The sequence below is a fragment of the Eriocheir sinensis genome, unplaced genomic scaffold, assembly GCF_024679095.1.
Source record: "Eriocheir sinensis breed Jianghai 21 unplaced genomic scaffold, ASM2467909v1 Scaffold45, whole genome shotgun sequence".
Lineage (NCBI taxonomy): Eukaryota > Metazoa > Arthropoda > Malacostraca > Decapoda > Varunidae > Eriocheir > Eriocheir sinensis.
Genome location: NW_026111776.1, coordinates 970,379 through 982,548, shown reverse-complemented (window position 1 = coordinate 982,548; position 12,170 = coordinate 970,379).

Here is a 12,170-nt window from a genome sequence, read left to right as displayed (position 1 = left end):
CAGTTTTCCTCGGAGGCGACGTTTCAAGAGAGAACATGTTATGGGTAGAAAGCCTTTCTTCGTAGGATTTGTTGCGCAAGGAAGGGATCATTTTCGTTGCCCGACGCTGAACACCTTCTAATTTAGCAATATCCTTTGTATGGTGGGGAGACCAAAACTGTACCGCATATTCCAAGTGGGGTCTGACTAAACTGTTGTAGAGCGGGAGAATTACATCTTTATTCTTGAATACAAAGTTTCTTTTAATGAAGCCCAGCATTCTGTTCGCTTTATTTGCTGCATCGATGCATTGCTGTGAGAATTTGAGGTTTGACGCGATTTTGACCCCCAAGTCTTTGACGCATTGAACGCTTTTGAGTTTAACGCCGCGCATTTCGTATTCGAACTTCTTATTCCTCGTTCCAACTTGAAGGACCTGGCACTTGTCTACGTTAAAGGCATCTCCCATCTATCCGACTAAGTTGAAATTTTGTGCAAATCCTTGAGGCTTTGCCTGTCTTCGTCAGTGAGAACCGAATTGCCAATCTTTGGGTCGTCTGCAAATTTACTAATGCGGTTATTGAGTCCAACATCCACGTCGTTGATGTAAATAATGAAGAGCACTGGGCCAAGGACCGAGCCCTGAGGGACGCCACTAGTGACAGGCGCCCACTCTGAGTTAAATCCGTCAATCACTACTCTTTGTTGTCTGTTGCTCAACCAATTCGCGATCCATTGGTTTACTTGACCGTCAATACCTATTTGCTTTAATTTGTAAAGTAATTTATGATGCTGGACTTTATCAAACGCTTTCTGGAAATCAAGATAGACTACGTCCAGTGATTTGGTTACGTCATAAACAGTGAAGAGGTCGTTATAAAAGGTTAATAGGTTTGATAGGCAGGATCTTTTGTTTCGGAAGCCATGTTGTAAGTCCCCAATCAATGAGTGGCTTTCGAGGTAATTCACAATTTTGTCTCTAATTATGCCCTCAAGTAGCTTACCTACAACCGAAGTTAGACTAATGAGCCTGTAATTACCTGGTACTTTTTTGTCTCCTTTCTTGAAAATCGGTGTCACGTTAGCCTTTTTCCAATCTGAAGGGACGATGCCTTGTCGCAAGGACATATTGAATAAGGTTGTGAGGGAGGAGAGTATTTCGCTCTTTGTTTCTTTCAGCAGAGTTGGATATACTTTGTCAGGTCCAGGACTTTTATTTGTTTTTAATGAATGGAGAGCTTTAAGGACTTCATCGGTTGTTATTTCAAAATTAGGCAATGCATGCTCGAGATTTACAATAGTACTGGTGTTGGTGATAGCGAGAGGAAGACTGTTAGTATTAAACACCGAGGAAAAGTAATTGTTTAAGAGGTTTGCAATGTGTTGGCTGTCAGTCACTAGTGCACCGTCGCTGTTTGTTAAAGGTCCAATACCATTTTTGATCGCCTTTCTGTTGTTTATGTAACTGAAGAAAGATTTCGGATTATTTTTACAGTTGGCTGCAATATTTTCTTCTTATCTACGCTTTGCCTGACCTACTAGTCTTTTTACTCGTCGCCTGGCATCATTATAAAGTCTAATGTTTTCGGGCGTGCTTTGTTCTTTCTTTAACCTGTAAAACAATTTTCTCTCATTGACTGATTGTTTAATTTCGCTATTAAACCACGGTGGGCTTTTATTAGTGTTAATTCGCTTCTCGCGAGAGAAGAGAGAGAGAGAGAGAGAGAGAGAGAGAGAGAGAGAGAGAGAGAGAGAGAGAGAGAGAGAGAGAGAGAGAGAGAGAGAGAGAGAGAGAGAGAGAGAGAGAGAGAGAGAGAGAGAGAGAGAGAGAGAGAGAGAGAGAGAGAGAGAGAGAGAGAGAGAGAGAGAGAGAGAGAGAGAGAGAGAGAGAGAGAGAGAGAGAGAGAGAGAGAGAGAGAGAGAGAGAGAGAGAGAGAGAGAGAGAGAGAGAGAGAGAGATCATGTGTGTGTATGTTATGGAGAAATACCATCGCCGCCGCTCCCCAAGCCTTTTAAAATAATGACGACAAATGCCTCGAGACTATCCTACACGGAATTGTCGATAATTAATTTTCCTCGCGCGAAGATCCATTATGTAGCGTCCGTGTGTGTGTGTGTGTGTGTGTGTGTGTGTGTGTGTGTGTGTGTGTGTGTGTGTGTGTGTGTGTTGGTGTCCCTAAAGGTTACGTCGTGCCTTCCCCCTCCCCGTCTTCCTCGTCCTCCTCCTCCACCTCCTTCCTGTTGACAATCTACATCTTTTAACGCTACTGATGGGGTGCAAACAGAGGTATACTACAAGGTCGCCAAGAAACATAGAGGGCTGCTTGGTGGAGGGCGGTTGATGCCTGATTGGAATTTGCTCTGAAGTGAGTTAATGTCAGCGGATAATGAAGTGTACGCTGTAGAGGTGAGTTAATTGAAGGTTGTGTGCGTGGACCAGGTAGATGAAGTTGTCTATGTTGGTGATGGTAAATGAGGTTATGTGAATTGACAGCAGCGAATGAAATGTTATGTAGTGACAGTGGTAAATAGTCAGGTGTGTTGGCAGGGGTAAATGAAGTCATGTGTGTGGGCAGTAGTGAGTGACGATATGTATAGTGTATTAGCAGTATTAGCACACACACACACGCACACGCACACGCACAAAAGTAATCGTGTATCCGTGCAAGCGACACAACGAGGGAGTCAACGCAAAACGCTGGCGCCTTCAACGACGGGACGATAAATTTACGCGAGTTGTCCCTGGCCTCGATCCCTCACTGTCTGAAGCAGGTGTGGGAGGAAGTCGGGGTGGCGGGGGGGAGGGGGGAGTTTGAGGAAGGCATTGGTAACGAAGGCGAGGGGGGAGCGGAAGGAAGAAGTGGGCGTCTTTGTCGGTGTGCAGAAGGGGAAGTGAGGGGGGAGGTTGTGTTTAGAAGAGTGGGGGGGTGTAGAGGGAGGGAAGAAGGAGAAGTAAGGAAGGTATTAGTAACAGAGGAGAGGGGGGGGTCATTGTTTGTATATAGAAGGGGAGGAGAAGAGGGGAGACGAAAAGGGGGTGAGAATGGGGATAAAGAAGAGGAAGGGGGCTGTTTGGTCGTGAACATGTGTGATTGCCGGGCAGAGGAATGGGAGACTTTTCCTGTCGTGTCTGGCGAAGGGCTGACGGTGGTGAATGCTCATATGTACCTGTGGGGTGTGATTTGGGTGAAGGAAGTGTAGTGGGCTGTGCTTAAGGCTGAGTGGGAGTGTAGGGGACTTATGGATGACTTTGGGGTACATGGGTGATGGGACGGCTGTTAATACCTATGTGTGGGGGGGGAGGCTGGGATGAGTAATGGGCAAGTGTTCTGTGGTGGTGGGAAAGGGGCTGGTGGCTGTGGTGGAGGAATGCGGTTGTGGATAAGGAGGGGATTTTTTTTTTTTTTTTTTTTTTTTTTTACAGCAAAGGAGACAGCTCAAGGGCACAAAAAAGTAAACATTAATAAAAAAAAAAGCCCGCTACTCGCTGCTCCTAAAAAGAATCCAAAGAGGTGGCCGAAAGATAAGTCAGTTTCGGGAGGAGAGGTGTCCTGATACCCTCCTCTTGAAAGAGTTCAAGTCGTAGGCAGGAGGAAATACAGATGAAGGAAGATTGTTCCAGAGTTTACCAGCGTGAGGGATGAAAGAGTGAAGATGCTGGTTAACTCTTGCATAAGGGGTTGACAGTATAGGGATGAGCATGAGTAGAAAGTCGAGTGCAAAGGGCCGCGGGAGGGGGGGAGGCATGCAGTTAGCAAGTTCAGAAGAGCAGTCAGCGGAAATATCGATAGAAGATAGAAAGAGAGGCAACATTGCGGAATTTAAGAGGTAGAAGACTATCAGTATGAGGAGGAGAGCTGATGAGACGAAGAGCCTTTGTCTCCACTCTGTCCAGAAGAGCTGTGTGAGGGAGCCTCCACACATGAGATGCATACTCCATACGAGGGAGTGGACAAGGCCCTGTATATGGACAGCAACTGTGCAGGGAGAAGAACTATGGAGACGGTACAGAACGCCCAGCCTCGAGGAAGCTGATTTAGTAAGAGATGAGATATGAAGTTTCCAGTTGAGATTTTGAGTTAAGGATAGACTGAGGATGTTTAGTGTTGAGGTGTGATAGCTGGTGTTGTCAAAGAATAGGGGATAGTTGTTTGGAAGATTGTGTCGAGTGGATAGGTGGAGAACTGTGTTTTGAGGCGTTGAAGGACACCCAGGTTCTTCTTGCCCCAATCGAAATAATAGTAAGGTCTGAGGCTAAGGTTCTGCAGCCCAGCCTTGAGTCGTTAAGTTCCTGAAGGGTGGGTCTTCATTAAAAGAAGTTGAATAATGCAGAGTGGAATCATCGGCGTAGGAATGGATAGGACAGTTCGTTTTGGAAAGAAGATCATCAATGAACAACAGAAAAGAGTGGGAGATAGGACAGAACCTGTGGGACACCACTGTTAATAGATTTAGGGGAAGAACAGTGACCGTCTACCACGGCAGAAATAGAACGGTCAGAAAGGAAACCTGAGATAAAGGTACAGAGAGAAGGATAGAAACCGTAGGAGGGTAGTTTAGAAAGCAAAGATTTGTGCCAGACCCTATCAAAAGCTTTTGATATGTCCAGCGCAATAGCAAAAGTTTCACCGAAACGGCTAAGAGAGGATGACCAAGAGTCAGTTAAGAAGGCTAGGAGATCACCAGTAGAACGCCCCTTGCGGAACCCATACTGGCGATCAGACAGAAGGTTCTCTTGAAGGTTGGTCTCTAGTCTGGTTTCTTTGACTCTAGGAAGGTCTTGTCATCTCCGTGTGTGTTGGGGGTAGGGGGGAGGAGGGGAAGGGAGGAAGGGTTAAGCTTAAGGATGCAGTCATGTTTTCTGTAAGTTGTTTTGATTCGTCTTCTATATTTATCATTCATTGTGTCTTTTATCTTCATTTGCAATTTTGTTTTTTTTTTTTTTTTTTTTACAGCAAAGGAGTCCAGCTCAAGGGCATAAAAAAGGAAACAAATATGAAAAAAGCCTGCTACTACTGGATTTTGGTTTTTATTCATTCATTCAGTCACGCATTCTCAATCTCTCATGTATTTCTTTCTCTCTCCTTCGTTCCTATGCCTTAATTCTTTCATTCTTTGTTCATTTATTTATTCACTCTTTCAATCTATATTCATCATTCTCTCTCTCTCTGCTTTCACATTATTTCCATTTGTTCTTGTCTCCAATACTTGAACTACTCTTATACCTTCTTTTCAATCTTCCTTCTTCCTCCTCCTCCTCCTCCTCTGAGACTTTCCCTTTAATGGCCCAGATCACAGGTTGTTAAGCGGGTCATTTCGGTACCCCTAGAGGAGGAGGAGGAGGAGGAGGAAGAATATTGCCTCATTCCTCCTACTATCCCACCACGTCCCTTCTCTGCTCCCTTCAACGAATATAATTTTCATTGATTGTGGTTTTATGTCAACTGTTTTCTTGGATATATATTTACTCCTAAAGAGTTTCAGCTTTGATGTGTTTTTTCTGTTGACTTTTCGTTTTCTTTCTGTATGGGGATGAATGGGGACTTTATCAGTGTGTGTGTGTGTGTGTGTGTGTGTGTGTGCAGTGACGGGTCGTTGCTCGCTTACCAACCTGCATCGCGAAGGCCACTAACACACACACACACACACACACACACACACACACACACACACACACACACACACATAAGGGAATTGATGATGGTTGATGCACTGTGGGAGGGGGAGGGGGAGGAGGCTGGGAAGATGAGGAGGCGGGGAGGAAAATAGAGAGGAGTTGGGAAGGGGCAGAGGATAGGAGGGAGGAGGTGGCGCGGCTTGTTACGAAACCCCTCGTAATTATTGACGAGGGCGAAGGAGAAGTGTAGCGAAGAGAAAGAGGGAAGGAGAAAGGTGTGGTGGAGGAGACGTTAGGATGGGGTGAATGAAAAGGAGGGGAAGGAGGAGGAAAAAGATGATGATGAAGGAGAAAGAGAGGAAGAAAAGAGGAAGGAGACGTAAGGATGAAGGTGATGAAGAGGAGGGAAGGAGTAGGAGGAGGAAAGGAAAAAGATGATGATGGAGGAGGAGGAGGAAGGTGAAGAAGGAGGAAGTGAAAGACTGATAAACAGATATTGAAGTTGAAACGGTGGAGGGATGGGAAGAGAATGAAGAGGAGGAAGGAGGAGGAGGAGGAGAAGGAAAAAAATGATGATGGAGGAGGAGGAAGGGGAAGGAGGAGGAAGTGAAAGACAGATAAAAACAGATATTGGGAAGTTGAAACGGTGTGAGGATGGGGAGAGAATGAAGAGGAGAGGAAGGAGGAGGAGGAGGAGGAGGAGGAGAAGGAAAAGATGATGATGGAGAAGGAGGAAGGAAGAAGGAAGGTGAAAGACGATGATAAAAGAGAGAGGGAAGTAGGAAACACGCAAATATATCACATACTGTAAAATATCAAACAAACAGTAATGCATTCTCCTGAAGATTTCTTAACCTTTCATATCAAATAAACTAGCTTCCTTTATAAGAGGTAATATATTTTCGATCTATTTACTGAAAGCCTTTTTCTGGTACCAAAATCTTCCTTCACGGGTTCATATAAAAAACGAAAAAGAAAAAAAGAGAATCTAAAGCAAATGAACAAAAGGAAATGGCGATCTTTTTCCACAACTTATTTCTTACAGTTCATGTTTTATATATCAATAGTCTCTAATTCTATCCAACGTTTATCTATCTACTTGTATCTATCTCTGAGTAAAAGTTTAACCTCCATGTATTTTTTTCTGTATCATGCACATTCTTCCTCTCCTGTTCCTCTCCTCTCAGCATCGTTTCAGCCCTCTCCTCTATCATCGCCCTCTCGTTCGTTCCTTCCTTTATTTTCCTCTCCTCGCTGCATTACCTCTCAGCTTCACTTCGATATTTCCCAGTCGCCGGATTCCTTCATATCCTGCTCTCCTGCTCCTATCTTCCTCGTTTTCATTGCGTCCATAGGCTCTCATCCACGTAGCCTTCCATTTTAATTTTTATTTTATTATTATTATATTTGTTTTCCTTCTTCGCTTTACTTCCTCTGGTCATCCTCATTCCAGTTTTCTTATTCCACCTCTTCGCATCTAGTTTTCCTTTTTTTATACTGCCTCTCACTTAGCTTAAATCGGTTCATCATTCCTTTTTTCCTTTCCTTTTCTTTTCATCTCTGTACTTTACTTTCCATCACGTCTCATCCTTCCTTACCACTTCTATCCTCCTCCTGGTGACTCCGTGATGTTACCTTGCGTTCCATCCCCTTTCCTTCCTCTTCCTTCCATGCCAATTATTTTCCCAAGTTTCCTTCCATTTTCGTGGATTTTTTCTACCTTCCTTCCATAACTTCTCGTCCCTCACTGTCCTGGCCCATTCCTACCCTTTTCTTCCCTACTCTTCCATTTCTTCCATTTCATTCCTTTCCTTCTCTATCCTTCGTTTATTTAATTTTGCCTTTCATTGTCTTCTTTGTCAACCCTGTCTACCATTTCTGCTTCTGTCCCGTCCCTTTCCTCCCTACTTTCCATTTCTTCTTCCATTTTACTCCTTCCTTCCCTATAATTCTTTTTTTTTTGGCTCATCGTCCTCCTTGACAACCCTGTCTACCATTTCTGCTTCTGTCCTTCCCTTCTTATTTCCTTTACTCCATTTCCTTCCTCTCTTCTTCATGTCCTGTTCTTCTATTTATATCTTCTTGGCTGCCTCCCTGTCAACGCACCCTCTCACCTGTGTTCTTTCCCTACTCTTCACTCTTCCCATCCCTCCTTCTACCTCTTCTCACTCTCTTTGTTCCATCCTCCACCCCTACCCTCCTCCCCTCACCTGTCTACCGCTGTGTCTCCCATCACTTCCTCCTTCTTGCCGCCTGCTGCGTCTACCACCCACCCCTAAGCCTGTATTCTTTCCTACCCTTCCTTCCCTCCTCTCTTCATCACCCTTTTGTTGCCCTCTCCGTCTCCCTCCCTGACCGTCCCTCCCTTACCTGTCTCCCCGGTGCGTCCCTTTAGCCCAGGTGTATAATGTGGTCCTCAGTCCCCGTGGGTCTTCGCTAATTGCTGTCGGATGGACCTGATGAAAGGCTCCCTTATTATATGCCTCGGCATTTCATTGAAAGCATTGAATGAATATATTGGGTGCACGATGACACACACACACACACACACACACACACACACACACACACACATACATTAGACATACATTCATTCATACATATACACACATCTCTCTGCTCTCGCCTCATTGATGCTCGGCAGTGATTTAATCCGGCTCGTAATCCTTCATTCATTCATCCCATTTTATCATGTTCCATTATTCTATGTATTTTAACTGTCTTTGTTTAGCTCGCTTCCTCGTTTATCCCAGGAACTGCTGTATCGTTAACCTTTCCTTCTCTCTCTCTCTCCCTCTCTTTGTGTGTGTGTGTGTGTGTGTGTGTGTGTTAGAGGTGACAGGTCAGGAACTACGAAGAGGATAAATGATGTAAATAAAAAAAAAAGGTTAATATTGTTGTTCAGTGTCATTGTCTTCCCTCCTCCTCCTCCTCCTCCTCCTCTTCCTCCTCCTTCTCCACCTCCTCCTCCTTCTCCTCCTCCTCCTCCTCCTCTGCCACCGTATTCCCTACGTGTCGTAAAAGGCGACTAAAAGGGACTTCTTCCTTTCTCTTCGGACTGTTACCTTTTTTTTTTCCTTTCTCTGGGTAGTCTATCCAAGAGTTGTCACCCTCCCTTCCACTTTGAGGACATATCCCGTCCTTTCCTTCCTTTCTACAGGTATTCTACCCAGCCTCTAGTCTCAGTCTTCCTCCGATGTTTCAGACACACACACACACACACACACACACACACACACACACACACACACACACACACACACACCAGACTATACATCCCCATACCTCGCCGTCGTGTGTTCCTATAACGGAGGAAGACCCGAGAGGATTATTTTCCATGCCCGGTCTGTGTTCCGGAGGCCATTCTGTTTTCAATCCCAGATTGGTTTTCTGTGACAAAACCGTAACTCTTCTTAATTTCATAAACTTTCATTCAGCAAACATGAACCTCTTCATTGTTTGGACGGTCTTCGTAGTGCTGGTGGCCGGCCCTCAGGTGGAGAGCTCCCGGGTACCGGGGCTGAAGGTGATCCCGGAGGTGGACTACTCGTGTGCGGCAGCGGTGAGAGCCGCTATCGAGGAATACCGAGATCTTTACAAGGGACAACTTAATGAACCACCGAAGATGACTGATCCATTGAAGACAAGCTCAGTAATAGCCTCTAACGACACCTTTAAGACGATAGAAAGGAAAGTCTTTAATGATACCGATGAAACGGGGCAAGAAACCGGAAAAAAGACAGTTGTTGAGAAGACGACAGAGACTTACGTAGAACCGAAAGGAAATGTATCAAAGACTTCGGAAACCACGATTGATGTAGATGAGGACGGTAAACAACGGGGTGAAAAATCTGTGACCAAGAGTGAAACAGTGACGGGACAGACTCCAGACAACGGGAGCATAGCACAAACCGTGGACGTTAGAAAGGTAATGGACGAAGAGGGTAATGAAATAAAGGAGGAAGTTGTTATTAAGAAGGAATTAATAGTACAGCCTCTTACCAGTACAACTGAAGAAAAGCCGCAGGACGATAAAGACGCAAATCTTATCGCTCCAAAAGTAGGGGCGGACGACAAAGGTAAAAAGAAAACCGAATCAAAACGAGCAGAGCAAAGAAAAGAGATTCTGCCCAGCAATATAACGAACGAAGCAGTTGTGAAAGAGAAGGAAGAACTTCTACCTTCACAGGAAAGCACGAAAGTGACATCTGTGGAGGAGAGGAATGTTACAGAGAAGGATGATGGACTTCAGAAGGCAAAAGGAACAGAACAAAGAAAAGAGATTCTGCCCAGCAATATAACAAATGAAGTTGTTGTGAAAGAGAAAGAAGAACTTCTACCTTCACAGGAAAGCACGAAAGTGACATCTGTGGAGGAGAGGAATGTTACAGAGAAGAGTGATGGAAAAGATGTCGAGAAAGAAACTGTAATTCGAAAAGAAGTCCAAAAGAATGTGTGTAATAGCGACATCAAAGAGGTTCGTAACGAAAAACATCTTAATGAAACAATTGAAGACTTGAAACACCAAGTTGATGACGTGAAAAACAAGATGAAGGAGGGAAAAGCAAAGGCTGAAGAACAAATATCACGCCTATCACTCAAGACGGTAAAGTCGTTGAAAAGACAGTCCTGCCAGGACGCCGGCGAAGGTTGTTAGAAAGGATGTGCCCTCAGGAGAAGGAAAAGACCCGTTGTGACCGAGTTGTTAAACCTGTTACCCTTTCTGGTGGTAGCAGAAAAGGTCCCTGCTAGACAAATCAGACCGTTGCTGAAAAGATCTCCCTACAGTGACGGAAGGAAAAGTTCACGTTGTTAAAGAAGAGAAAGACAGAAAAGGTTGTGCCTCGGTGACGGAAGAAAACTCCTGTTGTGACAAAGGAGAAGGTTGTTGAGCAGGCTGCCCTTCGGTGACACAGGAGATCGAAAGTGTCTCTAAGGAGGCAGAACTTCCTCTCGTAGCAGAGGAGAAGGTTAGAAAGATTGTCCTCGGTGACAGAAGGGAAAGTCCTGTAGTCCCTCAACAGGAGGTTGTTGGAAAACGCTGCTCTTCGACGACAGATGAAAAGTTCCTGTTGTGACACAAGAAAGGGCCATTGAGCAGAATGTCCCACAAGAAAGGGTTATTGAACAGTCTGTCCCACAAGAAAGGAAGTTATTGAAAGGGCTGTCCCACAAGAAAAGGTTATTGAACAGGCTGCCTCACGGCGACAGAAGAAAAAGTTCCTTGCTGTGACACAAGAAAGGGTTATTGGAACAGAATGTCCTACAAGAAAAGGTTATTGAACAGAATGTCCCACAAGAAAGGGTTATTGAACAGAGCCCCACAAGAAAGGGTTATTGAACAGAATGCCCCACAAGAAAGGGTTATTGAAAGGGTTGCCCCACAACAAAGGGCTATTGAACAGGCTGCCCCTTCGGCTACAGAAGAGATTGTCACTGTTTCTAAAGAGAAAGAAGAAGTCCCTGTTGTAACAGAGGAAAAGGTTCCTGCCAGAGAAATGAGACAGTTATTGAAAAGATTACCTTCCGTAACAGAAGAAAAAGGTCAATCAACGAAGGTTGTTTACGAAGATGCTACAGAAAATCAGGAAAATCAAGTTACTGGAGATGAAGAACGGACGAAACTGAATTGATGTTTATCATCACCATACAAGAGAGAATAGTCCAGAACAGACAGTCCTGATCATACCCGTGATGAACAAGGACGCCAACACAAGAAGGAATGGAAAAGTGAAGAAGAAACAACTGAAAAGAATAATGAAGAAGGTGGCGCGCCGTCCGGGAAGAATTAAGCAAGGAGCACAAGACAAGGGCAGGGACAGTAGCAGGAGAAGCCAACCAGTGTGAGGGAACAGCTGCCACTTCCACCAAAACTGACAGCCACCACCACCAAAATGTCCCTCAACACCCAGCTGCTTGGTGATGGATCCCTAAGAAAGTGTTCCATATTTTCTTGTCTTTTCATCTATCTATCTTACTATGGTGTACATTGTAGCATAAACACTTACACTTTATGTCTTATGGAAACCCGGTGTAAGCTCTTTCCAACAGACTGAAGCAACTTTTTGAGATAGGAGGAGAAGGAGGAGGAGGAGGAGGAAGGGGGGCGGAAGAGAACGATTTAAAATAAGAAAGAAATAAGAAACTAATAATATAAATAAGAGTAAGACTAAATAAAGGAGGAGGAGGAGGAGGAGGAGGAGGAGCACGAAGAGGAGGAAAGGAAAGAGAACGATGAAAGAGATGAATGGGTAAGAGAGAGAGAGAGATAGAGAGAGAGAGAGAGAGAGAGAGAGAGAGAGAGAGAGAGAGAGAGAGAGAGAGAGAGAGAGAGAGAGAGAGAAAGGAAAGAATAAGACAGAGAGAGCAATATAGATGAGAGAGAGAGAGAGAGAGAGAGAGAGAGAGAGAGAGAGAGAGAGAGAGAGAGAGAGAGAGAGAGAGGACGAGACATTAGCTTTTTTTCTTTCTATGCTTATCTCATCAAACCCAATCGATTCCTCCTCCTCCTCCTCCTTATTTTCTTTTCTTTTTCTCGTTTTCAGTCTTGTTTTCTTGTTTCTTCTTATTTTAC